This window comes from Hypanus sabinus, chromosome 3, assembly GCF_030144855.1.
Source record: "Hypanus sabinus isolate sHypSab1 chromosome 3, sHypSab1.hap1, whole genome shotgun sequence".
Taxonomy (NCBI): domain Eukaryota; kingdom Metazoa; phylum Chordata; class Chondrichthyes; order Myliobatiformes; family Dasyatidae; genus Hypanus; species Hypanus sabinus.
Window position 1 is genome coordinate 45,208,652 of NC_082708.1, and position 22,205 is coordinate 45,230,856.

The 22,205-nt window shown below is 39.6% G+C and overlaps 1 long non-coding RNA gene across 3 annotated transcripts in view; it reads right to left on the minus strand.

Annotated features, from left to right (window-relative positions):
• The window catches only part of LOC132391264 (uncharacterized), a 72,646-nt gene extending 67,208 nt beyond the window's left edge, over positions 1-5,438 (minus strand). For all 3 annotated transcript variants that reach the window (XR_009511149.1, XR_009511148.1, XR_009511150.1), the window contains exon 1: positions 5,223-5,438. This is a non-coding gene — a long non-coding RNA (uncharacterized LOC132391264). The remainder of the gene's footprint in view (positions 1-5,222) is intronic.
• Positions 5,439-22,205: the final 16,767 nt, after the last annotated feature.

The following is a 22,205-nucleotide window of genomic DNA, read 5'->3' on the forward strand; positions in this document are numbered from 1 at the left end:
TTTCAAAGTTGATAAATAGGGGAATTTTAAATTATTTTAGAAGGGATTTACTACATAGTGTGAAATAATAATTTTGCAGAATTCCATTCTAATCATGGTAGAAATCAGATTGCTTTATTACTGACAATTACCACTGATGCAATTGCAAGGCAATTCTTTCAGTGTCTTCATGCACCAGCATTGCAGCTATCCTGGAAAATTCTTGTCACAAAATCTCTGGCACGGACACTGCGCGTTGATTAAAATCAAACCCCAGAAGTATTGCTGACAAGAAATCTTGTGAGTATGGCCACATAGCAGAAGCATTATGGAAATCAGCACAGAACAAAATCCAAGTAAATAAGTAACGATCTTTTGGGTTGATAAAATGGTGCAGAACTGAGGCAGCATAAACAATTTAACTATTTCCTATCCTTTTGCTGTATTAATAAGTTTTTTAGCCTGTCTTATTGCTTTGGCAATGAAGGCAGTGTATTATTCTGTGACACACCCTCCAGGACTGTTTAGTTTAGTAGTAACAAAGACTTCACGGTATTTTCTTTTAAGATTTGTTTTTGATTCTGGCTCTATCCATCTATTCTCTCCCACACTTAAAATATTGTCATGTGTCAATGGTCTATGTTTGTCATGAAATGTTACTGTTTCTAGGAAAGGTTGCATCAAATTTTGACCAGACAGACAGTATTGCAGTGAACTGCAACACCATTAAAAATAGTTTTCTTTTGAATGTCTGTGGTTGAACTAAATCATCATTCTGAACGAAAACAATAGCTTTGGTTCCAAAGGCTCAACCTCCCAAAGATGTCAGCTTTGTACTTGCTGAATTCATACTTTAAATGCAATTTTCAGATTCAAGAAACAAAATATAATTTATGGCATGTTTATCTTGTATATAGTCACAATATTTGGAAAACATTTTTGAAGCAGGCTTTTTAAAACTTAGCTATTATACAAAGAAATAAAACTGACAGTAACAAGAAAAATAGCATTATAATTTATACCAACAAACAATGTTGTAATGAATACCAGTGAAAATTTCTTGCTCTCATCCTTCACCAGGGAACACTGTCAGAGGTCAGACTACAAGCAGGACAGACAATTAAAGTGACAGGCAACTGGATGCTCAACGTCACCTGTATAACTGAAGAGCCATTGCACAAAATGGTCCCCTAATCTGCATTAGTTTCTTCAATGAAGAAGATATCACAACATGTAGTTCTTACAGATTCAGATTTACTTATCTGATCTACTTCACAACACACACGTAAGAAGTTTAATTTGCATTAACAACCAGCACACCCAAGGATGTGCTGCAGACAGCCCACAAGTGTCACCACACATCCCGATGCTGACGTACAATGTTCCACAGAACATTACAAGCAGCAACAACAACAGCAAAGCAAGCATCATTCCCATTCCTCCCACCCAATTGCACGCCCAGGCAGGTGTAGCAGTGATTCACTGGGAAGAAGTGGAAATGACTTGTTCATACACCTGTAATAGTTCCTGTTCATTCTCTGTGTTCATTCAATTCTATTGTATCTGCTCTGACAACAAGACTTTCTTCCATTTTTGGCCTCCTCTTCATTGAAGAAACCAAATACGGATTGGGAGGTCGGGCAGCATCTATGGAAAGGAACAAACGGTCAACGTTTCCTTTCCATAGATACCGCCTGGCCTGCTGAATTCCTCCAGAATTTTGTGTGTGTTGTCTAAGGTTTCCATCTTCTTCAGATTTTCTCATGTTTGTGGAGGGTTGTCAGAGGTTAAAGCAGCACATTTGTAAGATGCAGAACTGGGATGACAAGTGGCAGATGGAGTTCAACCCAGATAAGTTGCTTTGGCAAGTAAGATGAAAATAAATCCAAAGGGTTTCTACAGTTATATTAATAGCAAAAGGACAGTGAGGGATAAAATTGGTCCCTTAGAGAATCAGAGTGGAGTGGAGCCGAAAGAGATGGGGGAGATTTTGAACAATTCCTTTTCTTTGGTATTCACTAAGGAGAAGGATATTGAATTGTGTAAAGTAAGGGAAACAAGTAGGGAAGTTATGGAAACTATGATGATTAAAGAGGAGGAAGTACTGGCACTTTTAAGGAATATAAAAGTGGATAAATCTCCAGATCCTGACAAGATTTCCCTAGATCTTGAGGGAAGTTGGTGTAGAAAGAGCAGGGGCTCTGACAGAAATATTTCAAATGTTATTAGAAATGGGGATGGTGCTGGAGGATTGGTGTATTGCTCATGCAGTTCCATTGTTTAAAAAGGGTTCTAGGAATAAACCTAGCAATTATAGGCCTGTCAGTTTGACATCCGTGGTGGGTAAATTAATGGAAAGTATTCTTAGAGATGGTGTATAGATAGACAGGGTCTGATTAGGAATAGTTAGCATGGATTTGTGTGTGAAAGATCATGTTTGACAAATCATAAAGAATTTTTTGAAGAGGTTACTAGGAAGGTTGACGAGGGTAAAGCAGTGGATGTTGTATATATATGAACTTCAGTAAGGCCTTTGACAAGGTTCCACATGGAAGGTTAGTTAGGAAGGTTCAATCATTAGGTATTAATATTGAAGTAGTAAAATGGATTCAACAGTGGCTGGATGGGAGATGCCAGAGAGTAGTGGTGGATAACTGTTTCTCAAGTTGGAGGCCGGTGACTAGTGGTGTGCCTCAGGGATCTGTACTGGGTCCAATGTTGTTTGTCACATACATTAATAATCTGGATGATGGGGTGGTAAATTGGATTAGTAAGTATGGAGACAATACTAAGATAGGTGGTGTTGTAATGAAGTAGGTTTTCAAAGTTTGCAGAGAGATTTAGGCCAGTTAGAAGAGTGGGCTGAATGATGGCAGATGGAGTTTAATGCTGATAAATGTGAGGTGCTACATTTTGGTAGGAATAATCCAAATAGGACATACATGGTAAATGGTAGGGCATTGAAGAATGCAGTAGAACAGAGTGATCTAGGAATAATGGTGCATAGTTCCCTGAAGGTGGAATCTAATGTGGATAGGATAGTGAAGAGAGCTTTTGATATGTTGGCCTTTATAAATCAGAGCATTGAGTATAGGAGTTGGATGTTAAAATTGTACAAGGCATTGGTAAGGCCGAATTTGGGGTATTGTGTACAGTTCTGGTCACCGAATTGTAGGAAAGATATCAACAAAATAGAGAGAGTACAGAGAAGATTTACTAGAATGTTACCTGGGTTTTAGCACCTAAGTTACAGGGAAAGGCTGAATAAGTAAGGTCTTTATTCTTTGGAGCGTAGAAGGTTGAGGGGGGACTTGATAGAGGTATTTAAAATTATGAGGGGGATAGATAGAGTTGATGTGGATAGGCTTTTTCCATTGAGAGTAGGGGAGGCTCAAACAAGAGGACATGATTTGAGAGTTAGGGGGCAAAATTTTAAGGGTAACACGAGGGGGAATTTCTTTACTCAGAGTGTGGTAGCTGTGTGGAACGTGCTTCCAGTAGAAGTGGTAGAGGCAGGTTCGGTACTGTCATTTAAAGTAAAATTGGATAGGTATATGGACAGGAAAGGAATGGAGGGTTATGGGCTGAGTGTGGGCCAGTGGGACTAGGTGAGTGTAAGCGTCAGCACAGACTAGAAGGGCTGAGATGGCCTGTTTCGATACTGTAGTTGCATATATGGTTATATGGTTAAGTGTAAAGTGTTTCATTTTGGTCGGCCAAATTTGAAGACAGAATATAGTATTAATGGTAATAGTCTTGGTAGTGAGGACGATCAGAGAAATCTTCAGGTCTGTGTCGATAGGATGCTTAAAGCTGCTGTGCAGGTTGACAGTGTTGTTCATAAGGCATATGGTATGTTGGCATTCATCAATTGTGGGATTGAGTTCAAGAGCTGTGAGGGAATGTTACAACTACATAAGACTACATACAACTACAGTGGTCAGACCCCACTGTGTTCAGTTCTGGTCACCTCACTTCAAGAAGGATATGGGTACTATAGAGAGAGTGCAGAGGATACTTACAAGGGTGTTGCCTGGTTGGGGAGCGTGCCTTATGAGAATAGGTTGAGTGAACTCGGCCTTTTCTCCTTGGAGCAACAGAGGATGAGGGGTAATCTGAAAGAGGTGTATTGTATAAGATGATGACAGGCATTGATCGTGTGGATAGCCAGAGGCTTTTTCCCAGGGCTGAAGTAGTTTTAAGGTGCATGGAAGTAGGTACAGAGGGGATGTCAGAGGTAAATTTTTCACACAGAGAGTGGTGAGTGCGTGGATTGCACTGCCAGCAACGGTGATGGAGGCGGATACAATAGGGTCTTTTAAGAGATTCTTAGAAAAATAGAGGGCTATGCGGTAGGGAGATTCTAGGCAGTTTCTAGAGTAGTTTAAATTGTCAGCACGACATTGTGGGCCAAAGGGCCTGTAATGTGCTGTAATATGCCCTTTGTTCTATGTTTGTGACAGACTGGGAGATTATGTTATCGAGCATGTACAGTTTGTTTGCAGGAGTGGCCCTGAGTTTTCTTTTTATACCAAACTAGCCAATTATGCCTGCTATTCCATCCTTCCTTTTTTTGTCTTTTGTAAACCTTGCTCCAGTAGGTCAGGCTATGCATCATCACCAGACTTTAGCACATTAACAATTCAGTACACAGACATCATTTTGCCCTTTTGCAACCATTACCAGATAAACCCGTAACAGAGCTCAAAACATAGCTTATGCAGGTCAAAGATGACCTGGGACTCGGGCCGGCTGATGTTTACAGCATTCACTGTGAATGCTGAGCAGTGTTTATCGGTGTACAGTGGAAATCCGCATCAAGGAGCATAGGAGGTGTAGTTGTCTGGGTTACCCAGAGAAATCGGTGGTAGCGGAACATTGCATATGCAATGATCACAGGATTGACTCGACTGTGCCACGTTAATGGCTTTTGGGGTCGCCTGGTGAAGGAAGCCATTGAAATAGAACTACAGAATAAGAACTTCAACAAAGTTGAAGGTCTCGCTCTCAGTAGGAATTGGAATATGATTTTTTAAAAAGCTGGGACAAGAAAACCTGTTGGTTGCGGACTAACCAATCAGAAGGGACGGATGACAGGAGTTGAGTTTATACATCACTGGTTTAGACATGCCTAGGCATCATCAAAACATTGGTTAAAATTAACACCTGGACCCAGCTGGAAGTCCACGAAGAGTTTATACTTCATACACATCAGGAAGCATTAGATTCTTTTTTGACATTACCTTTGTTCCGCCCGTTGTCCTCCCCACCTTCTCTGAAATCTTGACTGACTTGTTTTCTCCCTTACTCAGTTCTGAAGAAGGGTCTTCAATCTGAAACATTAACCATTTCTCCGTCTACTTATGCTGCCCGATCTACTGTTTTCCAGCGTTATCTACGCAGGAATGGGTTTAGCTTTAAAAATTATCAGCATCATATGGTGTGAAGTCTGATACTTTATTTCATTGGCTGGCACTGTTACTTATCTGCTGATAAAGAATGTTTTGTTGGTGATTTTATCCTTGTTGTTTGCCCTAGTGAACAGCTCAAGAGAATCTACAGACACCACAATCAATTAATCATTCGCAAAATGATGGGTGGTGTCATCAACAATAAAGTTATGTGGCACCTACTCAGGAATCATCTGCTCACTGATTACAGAATCCGGGTTTTGCCAAGGCTACTTGGTGCCAGACTTCATTGCAAACTTCATTCAAGCATTCCAGAGGTGAGACCAAAGAGAAAGCCTGAAGCCAGCGGTATCAGGGTGAAAACACACATGAGTAGTCAAAGTAAATGAGAATGATTGAAGAAGACCAATTATCTCATCTCCAGCATATCACTGCAGAAACGTAACAGGGCAGTGTCCTCGGAAAATGAAGCAAACTTTGCCCAAATGCTGCATGATGTAGGCTGATGTTCAAACTGAGATTGGCACTATTTAAGTCTCAGCCAATGATCATCTCCAAAAGAGAAGATCTATGCATCACTAATGCCCAGGATCAACCTTGGGGTCAACATTGACCATAAGCTCTAGCAGACCGGTCATGTACATTGTTTATTATACTTTCAGATGAGTTTCATGGCTAAAGATTCTGCTGCATCTTTGATCACATGATTAGATCAACATTCTGTTTTTAATATTTTGTAGCACAAATGATGAATTTGCAAGAACAAAGCCCTTCTGGCATTACCCCTGTAAGCAAAAACCATAGAAATCTCCCTGTCTAAAAGCTGCCAGTGACTAGTGGTGTGTTGTAGGGATCAGGGTTGGTCTGTTGTTGTTTGTCATGTGTATCAACAACTTGTATGAAAATGTGGTAAATTGGGTCAGCAAATTTATGGATGAGGGTATAGTGGACAGTGAGGAAAGCTTCAAAGCTTGCTACAGCATCTGGACCATCTGGAAAACTAGATTGAAAACTGGCAGATGTGATTTAATGCAGACAAGTGTGAGGTGTGAGGTGTGAGGCACTTTGGGAGGGCACTCCAGGACAGGACTTATATGGTGAGAGGCTGGGTGTACTGTATTCAGTGACTCACCAACACCCCTTCCACCATCTATAAGACACAAATCGCCAGCAAGATGCATGGAGCTGTAGTGAAAATACCTTTGTAAGCTTGTGGTGTACATTTTACTGTGATGGAGATAGAGATGTCAAATATTTTCTCCACTTACCTGGACGAGTACAGCTTCAAACAATACTGTAAAAATTTGATAGCATCCAGGTCAAAACCATCTGCTTAACTGACATCCCTACCACACCTTGATCCACTCCATCTGTCAATGGCAAATTTGATACTAAGCTTTCGTGAATGATATTTACCAAGCCAGTAACTCAACCATTTCAAGGAGGCAACATACATCACTCAGGACCTTCACATCTGGGACATGCTCACTTCTCATTTCTACCACCAGAGAGGAGGTACAAGAGCCTGAAGACACACACTCAATGATTTGGGAACAGATTCCTCCCCTCCACCATCAGAATTATGAATGGTCTGTGAATCCATGACCATCACCTTGTTATTCCCTTTTTTCAACTACTTAGTTAATTTGTAATTTGGAGTAATTGTTGTGTCTTTATACTGTACTTCTGTCACAAAACAGCACATTTCCTGTCCTACAAGTCTGTAATAATAAACCCGATTTTGATTCTGAGGAAGGCCAACAGGTAACAATATCTCCTGCAAGTCTGATTTGGAAAAATATTAGTGCTAGGGGTGATTCCTTTAGGAGATTCTAGATCAGGAAAGACAAATGAAAACAACACACACAAAATGCTGGAGGAACTAGGCAGGCCAGGCAGCATCTATGAAAAAGAGTGAATGGTCAATGTTTCAGATTGACACCCTTCATCAGCACTCCAGACAAATGTAATGTTAGCATTTATGAGTAGAATATAAAAGCATGGATGAAATACCCAAACTTTGTAAGACATTGGTTAGACCATGCTTGGAGTATTCTGAGCAGTTTTGGACCCTGTATCTAAGAAAGGATGTGCTGGCATTGGTAGGGCCCAGAGGAAGCTTATGAGAATGAACCCAGGAATGAAAAGCTTAAAGTATGAGGAATATTTGATGGCTCTGGGTCTGTACTAAGCCTACTGAATATTGAAAGGCCTAGATAGAAGATGTTTCCGGTACTGTGAGAGTCAATAACCAAAGGAATTCAAGCACAGAACAGAAGGATGTCCCTTTAGAACAAAGATGAGGAGGAATTTCTTAAGCCAGAGTGTTGTGAATCTGTGGAATTCATTGCACAACGGACATTTAAAATGGAGGTTGATAGGTTCTTGATTAGCCAAGGTGTCAAAGGTTATGGGCAGAGGGCAGGAGAATAGGATTGAGAGGGAAAATAAATCAGTCATGATTGAATGACAGAGCGGAAATTGAGCTGAATGGCCTAAATCTTCTCCTATATCTTATGGCCTTACGTTCTTACTAATGATCTTTCATTGTTGCTGGATAAAAATCTTGGAATTGCAACTATACTGTGGGAGCATCTTCAACATATGAAGTGATAGTTACAAATAGGTGATAAGGTATTGCCCACATCTCACAAATGTAAGGTAAAGGTAGCATATTATTATAGATGCTCTTAAATCAGGTAATAAAAAGTCCTTGTCCGCTATCTTCAAAAAAGAAACTAATGTAAATTTTAATGTACACCACCCAAAACTCAAGCAGACCCAGTAGACCAAGATATCACCTTAGCCGGAAGAGGAGGAGAAGGAGACAACTCCAAATAAGGTTGAAATGCAAATCAATGAAATTTCCTCTACCCGGCATCTTGTGAGCAAATGTACAGTCACTGCAGAACAACACTGGGGACCTAAGGGCAAGATTTCTGTTTCAGATAGAAATGATGAATTGCTACATCCTATTTTTCACAGAGACGTGGCTCACACTGAACATTCAGGGTTTGCTGAACAGACCCAAGGACTTCTCAATTTGCAGAAAGGAGCAAACTGCTGATTTGGAGAAGGCAAAAGGAGAGAGCACCATTTCTCTGTGGTGTTCGGATATGGTAGACTTGGTCTTCTTGCACTCTTGGTCCCCTGACCTGGAACATCTAACAAATAAGTGCCGAGCATTTTACTTACCATGAGAATTCTCCTCTGAGATCCTGACCATAGCTTACATACCAGTAAAAAACAATGTTAACCATTCACTCAAGATATTGAATGCTGCCATTACCATCAAGGATCTGCCCACGAACACACATCTCAAGCCATAGACAGGGACTTCAATCAGGTTTGTTAGAAGAAATCTCTGCCCAATTATCATCAGCATATAACCTGCAGCACCAGGGATCCTACCATACTTGATCACTGCTATACTACGATTAGTTATGCCTACCATTCCATACCATTCCATTTTGGAAATCTGACCTCTTGGCTGTCATTCTCCTGCAAACAGGCAGAGGCTAAAGAGAAAAGCTCCAGGGATAAGGACAACAAAGAGATGGCCATGGGAGGCAGAGAGATTGCTTTGAGTCACTGGACTGGGCCATGTTCGAAGACTCATTAGAGGTTCTGAATGCAAATACCACAGCCATCACAGACTTTATTAACACAGTTGTGGATGAGTGTGTCCCCACAAAATCATTCAGTATCTTCCCCAACCATAAGTCCGGGATAATCCATTAGATTCACAATCTGCTAACAGCCGGACCAGTGGCATTCAGGTCTGGTGACTAATAGGATACAAGAGATCTGGGTGCAATCCCCAGAAAGCCATTCCACATGCAGTTCTGGACTAAACTTGAATCACTAAAGGTTACTCAACTGCCATGAGCTTGACTGCCACCACCTCTTGCAAAGTGGAACCAAGTGACATAAGTGACAACAAGGCTTCATTCCCAGATGAGGTCAATGCCTTCCTCTTTGCTCGCCTTGACCATCAAACTATGGAGGAACCCTCATGAACTTCCACAGTCCCTGATGACTCTGTGATTTCAGTCTGTGCGGTCAATGTGAGAGCATCCTTCAGGATGGTAACCATCCAGCTATCTTGTTGAGCATTGAAATACATTGCTCTGATTTACAGTTTTGTTTCCACCTAAGAGTGGAAGTTAAAGTCTTTCTCTGCACTATTAGTATGGCATTGATTAAAGAAGATGGCATTAATGTATTTGATTCCAAATTCACCCTTTAGTTCAAAGACAGTTAGAAATGAAATACAAATACTAACATTGCTAGGGATGTCTATGGCCCATTAACAAATTAAACTTCAGGTTTTCTTAACTCTACTTCTCACAATCTCAAAATAGCACCACCACAAGTGGAATGATTGGTTATGTGTCTTATATTTTGGTTGCATGCTGTTTTGATCATCAGATCCAATATGGTGATCTTGTATGTTTTTGGATACCAGGGGCATTCTGGGGATTTGAAAAACTTGCTGGCTTTAGAGCAGGTGATTAAATACACCTGGCCCGTAAAATTATTTGACAAGTAGCAGCGCCATGACACCAGCTTTATCAGATGTCAAGTTTTTGAAAACCCCTGAATATCACTGATATTCAAAAATATACAAAATTCATTAAGAAAATGTAAATAAAAGAAAATAAATTTAATCACTTAAAAATAATTAAGTACAATTTTACTATTTAGAAATTTCAAAGTAAAGACGATTAATTGGAAAAGTGCGTCACATTTTCTTTTCTGCTCCCCCTCGCACCCAGGCCATTTAAATGAAATGGTATATCTGGTCCTGATTCAGCTGGCAGATCTCCCAGCCTAAGTGCTGAGCAACTCTACAAGATCATGTTTTGCTTTTGGACTCTATGAGGAGTCTAGTCATGGAGCACAGGTGTGAAAGTGCCAGTAAGATCCAGTTAGCAAGTGAGAATTTCAAACTTGCGAACCCTAAATGAAAATAACTGCCAGCAATTCACCACAGAATTGCCAGCATTTGCCTACAAGTTCTGTCCATGTACACAAGATATTTTCTTTGGTACAGATTGGTAAGCATGAAGGGGCCATAAATCTTCATTTTTATTTTACTTGAAGTTTTCCTGCCATTTTCCCCCCACACACTGCAACAATATCCCACCCCTCCCCCTACCACTGCTCCTCAAATGTGACCGTGCATCTGTGCATGTTAACTTGCAGAAAAGAGAAGCATAATTGCAGGATTTGTACGTACAAGTTTTTTGCAGCATCATTGCTATCCTAAATATTTGTACTGATGAAAATGAATACAGAAAGCTGAGCCAATGAAGTAAATAAACGCCTCGCCAAAGAAAAAAACAAACAATATAACATTGTAGAAGTTTAGTCCTGCAGATAAATCTTTTCCCAACACATAATTTAACAACCTGAGACTGAGCTGGTTTAAACTAGCCAGTAAAATGTCAATGACCCTTTAGGGGTCTTAATGAAATTGAGTTAGACATTCTCAATTATTTTCCTTGCCAAAACATTAATTTTGTTATAAATTGACACTAATTAAGCAATCACGGATTAGAAAGGATGCCTGTGGAAACCGTGGGAACTGAAGTGTCATTGTGGTGGAGTAAGGGATACTGGTTTGAGATTCAGTTGGAAACGTTAATGGGTCATTGAGGGAGGAGGAATGACATTATTATATCCAATAAAGGTAGCTTTTACTTACAGAGCTTGACACTGTTACAAGTAAAAGAATGAAAATGTTTCCAATCTAACAGTGCAAGTTCTTGTGATATTAATTATGCAAATTATAATATTCAGTTTGAATGTGAGTAAAATATGGAGAAAACATGCAGATTTTTTTGGTGAGATAATTTAAAAAGCTAAGGCAAATTAGATTGTTACAATCACTCTGAAACTATGGAAGGTACACATTATAAAAATGATAAGAACAACACACAGCTCTGAAAGTGGTGGCAGAAGAAATTTCATCCTGTGAAACATTTTTAAACAGTAAATCTTGTAAATATAATATGCAAATTCCTCCTGGAAAACCATGACAAAATGTTTCAGCTACATAATTCTCAATTATTCTAGTACAAAAGCATTATATCGGCCATGACGTAGTTTTCAGTAAAGCTTTCCATCTGTGATTAATCTTTAATTGTGGTGTTAAAGTTGCTCGTGTTTGTTGATTTTAGAAGTTGCTTCAGATTGAAAGAGTACCATTGTCAAGTTCAGTGCTGTAATCACTCAGACTTATTTTAGACTGAAATTTCAGGCTGAAATTTAGATGACACTTCAGCATTATAAAGGATTTGACTATTTTTCTACTCCGTGAGACTCTATCATGAAAATGCTTCCAGTCATTGTACTGGCAACGCAACTGGTGGACCCCCTTCCATAGTGTTGTGTTGCAAAATAGTTTATACGGCTCATTGAAGTTGAAAGACTGGAACTGAACTTAAGTTGCCATTCTACTGATTATGTAAATAAATAAGCTCTAAAATGAATTAATAAAAGGCTGGAACAACCTGTCTCTGCTACTCCCTACATTATAAAAAGAACTAATTTTCTGCTTTCCAATGCAGAGTTCCAATTCCAGCTAAAGTTTAAATTCCAAACCTGTCAATTCATAAGATAAAAAAGGAAATAGTTCAACAATGGGAGAAGTACAGCCTTCAAAATGCTTTTAATGTGGAGAGGAATATTTTTCTGAAAGTGAACAAAGCGTATGGAATAAGAGTTGTAGAAGAAGACTAAACATGAGATAAATTTTCAAAAAAAAAACATTGTCTTTAGAAAGAAACCGGACGGCTTTAGAAAAGAATTCCTAGTGCACAAGAAAACTTCATAGAAGGCTACATTCAAAAGAGAGTGCCGACCAGAGTACAAAACTTAAAGTGCGTTGTTGAGGTGCAATGGCCCTAAGCTAAGGGCTAATGTTTGACAGTGAAATTAAAGTTTAATTTTATGCAATGGGTATCTGGAATTTGATGCCACAAATGATGTGGTTCCATCCTCTTCTTTGGTTGGAATTTTATTATTTTCCTTACCATAATGTTAAACTAACAGGACTGTAATTTTCTGCAAATTCTTCTTCCTTCATAATTATAAGCCATTATATTAATTACTTACTGGTTTTTTAGCACTACACATTTTGCTGACAAACTATCAAACACATGTTGCAATGCCTCCACTGTCAGCACCTTAGATCACTTTAAGGTTTACAGATACAGTCTAGCCAGATTAGTTGCATGTTTAGTTTATAACTGCCCCCTTTTCTTTTAAATATGGAATTTTCTGACATGGAAGCTGTTGAAGCAAATATTACAGTACAGAGTATTTCTATTTCCTCGATGATCTTAGCAAAAGTGAAATTCGGATTAGACAAGGTGTGAGTGAGTGAGAAGAAACTTATGGAAGGACATGTGTAATTTAGATGACTGGCAATGATAGCACAAGTAACCTCAGTCTCAACAAATAATAGCATAGGAAAAATACTTGGCAGCACAGATTTGATTGGAAGAGAATGTGAGTAAGTGGAAAAAGTAAAGTGGTGGCAATGGACATACTTGTGGAGCCTGGAAAAAGACTTTTAACTAATTATGGGAAGTTCAAAAGGACTTAAGTTGTTTATTATACTTTCAGATGAGTTTCATGGCTGGAGATTCTGCCGCATCTTTGATCACATGATTAGATCAACATTCTGTTTTTAATATTTTGTAGCACAAATGATGAACTTGCAAGAACAAAGCCCTTCTGGCATTAACCCTGTAAGCAAAAACCATAGAAATCTCCCTCTCTAAAAGCTGCCAGTGACTAGTGGTGTGTTGTAGGGATCAGGGTTGGTCTGTTGTTGTTTGTCATCTGTATCAACAACTTGTATGAAAATGTGGTAAATTGGGTCAGCAAATTTATGGATGAGGGCACAGTGGACAGTGAGGAAAGCTTCAAAGCTTGCTACAGCATCTGGACCATCTGGAAAACTAGATTGAAAACTGGCAGGTGTGATTGAATGCAGACAAGTGTGAGGTGTTGCACTTTGGGAAACACTCCAGGACAGGAGTTACATGCTGAGTGGCAGAGCACCAGAGTGTGCAGGAGAACAGAGGGATCTGGGAATACAGATCCATAATTCCTTGAAAGTGGTGTCACAAGTAGATAGGTTTGTAAACGCAGTTTTTGGCACATTAGCCTTCATAAATCAAAGTATTGAGTACAGGAGTCGGGATGTCATATTGAATTTATATAAAATGTTGCTGAGGCCTAATTTGGAGTATTGTGTGCAGTTATGATCACATATCTACAGGAATAATATCAATAAGATTGAAATAATGCAGAGAAAATTTACAAGGATGTTGCTGGGAGTTAAGGACCTGCATTATAGGGAAAGGTTGAAAAGGTTAGGACTTTATTTCCTAGAGCACAGGAGAATGAGGTGAGACTTGATGGAGATACAACCATTGTTGGTAGAATCTCAGGTGGTGATAAGAGGGTGTACAAGAGTGAGATATGCCAACTAGTGGAGTGGTGTCGCAGCACTCAACGTCAGTAAGATGGAAGAGCTGATTGTGGACTTCAGAAAGGGTAAAACGAAGGAAAACATACCAATCCTCATAGTGGGATCAGAAGTGGTGAATGAGCAGCTTCAAGTTCCTTGGTGTCAAGATCTCTGAAGATCTAACCTGGTCCCAGCATATCGATGTAGTTATAAAGAAGGTAAGACAGTGGCTATACTTAATTAGGAGTTTGAAGAGATTTGGCACGTCAACAAATATAAACTTCTATGATTGTACAATAGAGAACATTCTGACAGATTGTATCACTGTCTGGTATGGTGGGGGGTGGGGGGGGGACTACTGCACAGGACTGAAAGAAGCTGTAGAGAGTTGTAAATCTAGTCAGCTCCATTTTGGGCACTAGCCTACAAAGTACCCAGGACATCTTCAGGGAGTGGTGTCTCAGGAAGGCAGTGTCCATTATTAAGGACCTCCAGCACCCAGGGCATGTCCTTTTCTCACTGTTACCATCAGGGAGGAAGTGCAGAAGCCTGAAGGCACACACTCAGTGATTCAAGCACAGCTTCTTCCCCTCTGCCATCTGATTCCTAAATATACAGAGTTGCTGTATTTTTGCACTTTTTTAATCTATACAATATTCATATACTGTAATTGATTTACTTGTTTATTTAATATCTTTCTCTCTCTTCTAGATTATGTATTGCATTGAACTGCTGCTGCTATGTTAACAAATTTCACATCACAAGCCGGTGATTTTGATTCTGAGTTATGCAAGGGGTCTGGCAGGCTATGCTCCAGGTGCAAATCAATGGGACCAGGCAGATTAATAGTTTGTCACAGACTAGGTGAGTCACTGGGCTTCATTCATTGCTGTAGTGTTCTATGATTCTTTGCAGAGGAATCTGGACATCCTAGTGCATGATTTTCACAAGGTGATCATGCCTGTACTGCAATTAGGAATTGAATGGAACATTATTGTTTAATAGTAGAAGAATTGAATATAACATTGGAAAAATCATATTTCAGTTATACTGGGTATTGATGAAACTATGTAGAATGTAGTATTTACAAAAGGAGGTATAGAATCTTTCAGAATAGGAGAAAACCATTCAGCCACCATATCCATGCCATGGACAGCCACCCATCTTCCATATTAATCCTACCTGGACACCCTGAATGAAGATTAAAATTGTTGTTCTCCCTCATTCCGCGACTGACTGCCCTGGGCTTTTCTTGTAGTCTTTTGGAAGAACTGCCTCTTGATGCTTTGTCAAATAAACAGGTGGCTGGTCTTGGCCAGAGATTTGACATTGCAGGTTTGCCTGACTGTTGTCCCAGACTCCATATTCTTCTCTGCTAACTCATTCCACATAGATATAGAAAAAGTAATTGAAATCCATTCATAGTAATTCAGAATTTTACTGGATTGATTCATGAAATGGATGGGTTGCCCTATGAGGGAACATTGGACAGCACAGGTTATTATTTACTGGGGTTTAGTGGTGATTACAGCCCAGTATATCAGAAGAAAATCCCTCCCCACCATTGAACACATCTACAAAGAGCACTCCCACAAGAATGAAGCATCCATCATCAAGGACCCCATCATCCAGGAATGCCTGCAAGAAAACAAATCTCAGGTTAGTATTTGGTGACAAATATATACCTGGATGGTAAATTTACTTTGAATTTTGAAGTTTAGATGAGTGCATAGAAACATAGAAAACCTACAGCACAATACAGGCCCTTCGGCCCACAAAGTTGTGACGAACATATCCATACCTTAGAAATTACTAGGCTTACCCATAGCTCTCTATTTTCCTAAGCTCCATTTACCTATCCAAAAATCTCTTAAAAGACCCTATCGTATCCGTTGCCAGCAGCCTGTTCCATGCACTTACCACTCTCTCAGTGCAAGGTGACTTAGTTGAAGCAAACAATATAAAATCTTGTGAGATCTTGGCAGTGGACGCAGAGAGGATTTTTCCTTTTGAAGGAACATCTGAAATAGGTAATAATTTTTTTTTAAAAACTAAGAGTCTGCCACATAGTTTTTTTCCTTTTTGGGGATTGTGAGTCATTGAAATACTCTTGGCAGTGGATGTGGTGTCTTGAATATCTTAATCCGTTTCCTTGGTATATTGAAGCTACTGTGAGAGCCGATTCTATATTAGGGCCTTGAGCCTGTTAACATTAATAGACAAAAACACGAATTCTTATTATAATGACTGGAGATTCCGCTGCAGTCTCACAGAGTGTCACCATTGCACTGAAAGGTAGCAAAACTTTTAAAGAGTGAACAGGTTGCCCAAGTCATAATTTGACAAAAATTCCAAACAGAAGCAAATAAGTCCAATGGGCAAGATCTCTAAGGCAAGAATCTTCCTTTATAAGTAATGTCCAAACCTAGTATTTGAACAGAAGACAGGAGGAAGCAGCCAGCAGATAGCAGCTTTTCCTCTTACTCCCCCTAAAGCATGGGCTTTGAATTTCCTACTGCAGCTCCTCAAGCACATTATCCAACTCCTGTCAGATGGGTGTGTCTCAACACGTGACACATGTTGCAGTGAATTAGTGTTATGAACCGCTGTTTGTTTCTATGACACTAAGTTTGCTAGCTGGCTCCTGCAACAAGCCAACAAAAACAAAACAAGGAGCATTTGTTACTACAAAGAAGCTCTTTGAAATATGTTTCCTTGACAAAATTCTATACACAGTGATGGTGTGATTGAGTGCCTGGCCACAACTTCATTTTTCTGTAGGGCAACTTGAAAAGAAGCTTTATGTCCAAAGTTCAAAGTTGTTCAGCCACTCTCTGCCTCCAATACCATGGAGTCAATAAAAACAATTCTGCAGAAAGGAACAAACTGTTCACAAGAGTCTCAATAGTCTGGATAGCCCCTTCACACTCACATATAATGCTGGCCTTCAATATTCAATGTGTGCAGGTGCACAAATTTATAATTCTGAAATGGTTTGTTGTGACTCCCATTTACTTGTCATAGGAAGATGGGGTAGTAGATCTATAGACTATATAGGCAAGGCAGACTCCTGATCTCATTGATAACCCATGTCCTCAACTAATCAATGATATGGGTCATTAAACTCACTCCTTTTTGGATGCAATAACAATGGCTGTGACCTATGGGATAAGACTAAGAAGATTATGGAAGAAATTCCCAAGTTTCCATGTAGGATTAGAAGAAATCCTACATTTTTATGTCTCTTAGGTTCTAGCTGTGTCATTGATAAATGCAAACCCAGGAAAGTTGTGGTGGCATTTTTGGGAAGTAGGTTGTAAGGAGAGAGTGCACAAAAGGACAGAGATACATTAAGTGATAGATGGAAAGTGAGAAAGGGAAATTTACAGTTATACAGTTTAGAACAAAGAAATGAAAATCAGATTTTTTTTTTATCATTTTAGGGATTTGGGTGTTGTTTGCAAGAACATTATTTATTGCCCTTCCCCAATGAACTTTAGGAAGATGTTTGGAGCTGCCTTCTGGAAACACTGCAGGTTTGTGGTGAATGCAATAACAGAATACTATTGTTGAGGATGTCCAAGTATTAGGAATGAAGGAACAAAGCTATAATTCCAAGTCCTACACAAATTGAAGTCAAACCTAACATGATGGTGCACTCATCTGCCTACTCTCCTAATCTTCATAGACCATGGTGGGTTTGAAGGTGACTGTCTGGTAGCCAAAGTATTTATGTGACTGGTCCAGTTGAGTTTCTGGTCAACAGTGAATATCAAACAAGTATCAACAGGCAGGTTATTGAAGGGTAAGTGCCACTTGGTAGCCACTGTCAATGATAAATTCTGACACTTTGTTGGCAATTGAAAGAAGAATGACCATGAGGTAAATATATTGGACTTGTCCTGGTTTTCTGTGAAAAGAGTACAGCTGAGGATTTTTTTAGCCTTTCCCTTAATATCAGTACATCAAAACAGCAGGTAATTGAATTCAGGAAGTGGGGCAGTGTACATGCTCCTGTTTACATCAGATGCACTGAGGTCGAGAGGGTTGAGAGCTTTAGGTTTTAGAAATGAACATTACCAGTAGCCTGTTCTGGTCCAATCACTGGACACCAGAGCCAACCAAGCTCACTAGCACATCCACTTCCTGAGGTAGGTGAGAAATTTGGCATGTCCCCTTGGACCTTCTCCAAATTTAATTGATGAACTATAGAAAGCATCTTATCTGGATGTACCATAGTTTGGTATAGCAACTGTTCTGCCCAAGATCACAAGAAACTACAGAGAGTTATGGACACAGCTCAGCACAACACAAAACCAGCCTCACCTCTATGGATTCTGTCTTGGTAATAAACCCAACATAATCAAAGACCCCACCTTCCCCACTTCTGCCCTTCACCCCTTGGGAAGAAGATACTAAGCCTGAAAGTATGTACCACCATGCTTAAGGACAACTGCAATCCTAATGTTATCAGACAATTGAATAGTTCCCTAGTACAATAAAATGGACTCTTAATCTTACAATCTACCTCATTGTGACCTTGCACTATCTGCCTGCACTGCATTTTCTCTGTAACAGTAACACTTCATTCTGCCCTGCATTATTGATTTACCATGTTCTACCTCAGTTGCTCCCAAAATCTTCTGGATTTCTGCCACCCTTGGCTTCCAGACCACATCTTCCTTTCTGGCAATTACACAAATCAAATTTTTTGGTAGCTTTTAAGGTGCACATTGAAAGAAACTAGGAACTGCAAATTCATAGCAGTAATAAATAATTGTAAAAATATATTCAAATATATTAAAAGCTACCAATAAAATTACTTATTTATTTGAGTCAAATAATTTTCATCAATAATTACATTAGTAGTCCAACTATTCACCACTTCATTGCTTCTTCTCCTTTCATTGAGATGGATAGGCTTGGCGCAGTGATATCAACTACTCAACATTAGACTGAAGGTCACTTAGATGTAGTTTCAGATCCCCACATTCAGAAATTTGCAGCCTGTCTTGTCACTTTGAAAGAAGTTGGGTGACTGCACTGAAACCGCACTCCACTAAACATGACGTTGGAAAGACAATAAAGAGAATCTTGACCATTTCCCACAGTGCAGGATAGCGTTCAGAGATTTCTTTCTGCAACCGAAAGTTTGATCTGATTTTTTGAACCTTGGATTCAGCTCAAAGTCACTTTGTAGCGAGATCAGTTCTTCTTCCCTCCATCCTGTTAATTCCTCATTACAGCTATTCAGGAATTGATTTATTACCCAATCTGGAATTTGGAACAAGAGAAGATCCTGAAATCTCTCTGACATGGCCTTATGCAGCTCACCTAGGTGGGCAAAGTATACTTGAAGATCATCATCTGATATTCTTTCTCTTCCAACTCAGAGAAGCTTGAAATGGAAAAAGTTGCAAATGGCCAATTTGATAGTGCTAACTTGGACAGAAATGTGGAGACAACTGTTTTGACTTTGATAAGATCCACATCATTTCCTTGCAATTGAAGATTGATTTCTTTAAACTTTTTGAATAATTCTGACAAACAAGCAATGTTATGCCTAATAAACTTGAATTGATTACTGAAGAAAGCATTCAATTCTTCAAAGAATTTTATCACAGTTTCGAAAAGTACATCAAAGCATCTCAAGCAATTTCCTTTTGAGTGTAACAGTAAGTGTTCAAACCGTCGATTATTTTCTTTCCAAAGCTCTTGAAATAGTCTAGGATTGAGGGCATGGGACTTGATATTACTTACTGCTGTGATAAAAGTATTTAATGATTTGTGCAGCAAATAGGATTTTTGGCAACAAAATGTTGTCTGTGAATTGCACAGTGAATAGTAAATGTTAGGTACAGCTTTTTTCAAGAAAGTAATAACCCCACACTGGCATCCTGGCATTGATCATGCCCCATCTGTTGCTCAAGCAAGAATGTGCTTCATGAAATATTGCTCAACAGCCCAAAATACTGAAATCCCCTTCATATCTGTTTCTAGTCCTCTCGCAAATAATAACTCTTGAACCATACTTTCATCGTTCATGAAGCAAATATAACTAAGAAATGTTACGTCTGTAGCCCCCTCCTTTGTGAGAATTGCATGATCACTGTTGGGTTGGGCCAAGGGGCCCAGGAAATGTCTCATGCAGAACGTCTCATTTCCCCGGCGATGTAAAGCTATGGGACATGGCCATTGTCTCCGGAAGGCGAAGTGTGGATTGGAGACTATGCTACGTGAACGCCCTCAGGCAAAGTGGGCTGGTTGAGGGAGAGATTGCATCACCCCCAACCTCATTGACATCTATGACTCTGCGAGTCAGGATAAAAGAGGATCTGTAGAAACAGCCCCTCAGACGCACCAGAAGAAACGTTAAGCAACCACATAATAGCAGGAAGTCATCTGAAGGAGGCCACGTGCATTCAGTTCCATTGCTGGAACTGGTGGCTGGAACCACGGAAAACGGCTTTTAGCTAACAATGGGGAAACCCACTCCCCTGACTCAACGGATTGGCATCATAAAAGACCTGGGCAAGTTTAAACCGCCTCACTCTTAAACCTAAAAGCGCTGCAGCTTGAACGAACTAACAGTGACTGTTATATTTCCATTGGACAATACATTATCCCCTAGACAACGATAGAGCTATTTCTTATTGGTTATTATTATACCCGCGCTTTAGATTTAGTACTGACGACATATATTATCTGTATGTTTGCATTAATATTATTTTTGTGCCCCTTTATCAATAAATACTTTTAAAAATAGTACCATCAGACTTCAACGGACCTCTCTATCTTTGCTGGTAAGTGACCCAGTTACGGGGTTTCGTAACAGAAGCAAAGATTCATTACTTGGCAAAGTTGACTCATCCAAATGCAGAGAAAATTCTGTTGAGCTAAATATGTTGCACAATGAGTCTTCTACATTCTCAGACGTTTCATCAAATCAGTTTTGAACCGAGTTGTCACTGAGCAGAATCACGTAATTATTTAATCTGGTGATTTATGCAAAACCGTACTCAAAACCTTCTTAACTGCTGGAAGAACCAGTTCTTCTCCAATTATATTGGGCTTTCCAGATTTAGCAATGAGCAATCGAATGTTCTATGATGGATTCAAATCATCGCTGTGTTGTTGTGAGGTGCTGACAAGCATGTTTTAAGTGTTTTTCATTTCACAAAGTGACTGAATATTAGCCAAGTTCTTGTTTGCTTTATTAGAGTACATTCTCTTCAAATATACCTGGATGGTTCTATTGCTGATGGTGGTTGCTTGTTGCTAATATAAATCCATATTTCAGATACTCTGCACTATACTGTCCTTTTCATTTGGTCTATTACTGCCATTTTCACTATGGATTATCGACCATGGTCAAATGCCTATTGTTCAATTCCAACCTCGAGCACCGTGATTAATAAAGGTTAAGGTTATGGTATCTTCATCACTCAGGCAAAGCCTGACTCTCTGCTTGAAGGACATCACAAAACCAATGTCAGGATGTTGTACATTGCCTATAGCTCAGTGTTTAACACCATCATTCGTACAGTTCTCATTCAAAAAGCTACAAAACCTGGGACTCTGTACCTGCCTCTGCAACTGGGTCATCGACTTCCTAACTAGGAGACCACAATCCATGTAGATTGGTAATAACATCTCCACCTCACTGATAATCAACACTGGCTCACCTCAGGGATGCATGCTTAGTCAACTGCTCTACTCTCTTTATACCTATGACTGTGTGACTAGACAAAGCTCAAATGCCATCTATAAATTTGCTGATGGGACAACCATTGTTGGCAGAATCTCAAGTGATGACAAGAAGGTGTACAGAGAGCAAGATACGCCAACTAGTGGAGTGGTGTCACAGCAACAACCTTGCTCTCAACATCATTAAGACCAAAGAGCTGATTGTGGACTTCAGAAAGGGTAAGACAAGGGAACACAAACCAATCCTCATAGAGGGATCAGAAGTGAAGAGAGTGAGTAATTTCAAGTTTCCAAGTGTCAAGATCTCTGAAGAGACACTGGCTATATTTCATCAAGAGTTTAAGGAAATTTGCTTTGACACCTAAAACATGTGTGCATGTGTGTGTGTGTGTGTGTGATGGTTCTACTGCACGGCATCAGTGTAAGCTACAGAGAGTTGTAAAATAAGTCAACTCTATCAGGGTACTGGCCTTCATAGTATCCAAGAGAACTTCAAAGCACAGTGCCTCAGAAAAGCAGCTTCTATCATCAAGGATCCCCACCTACAAGACATGCCCTCTTCTCGTTGTTATCATCAGGAAGGAGGTACGGAAGCCTGAAGACACATATTTAGTGATTCA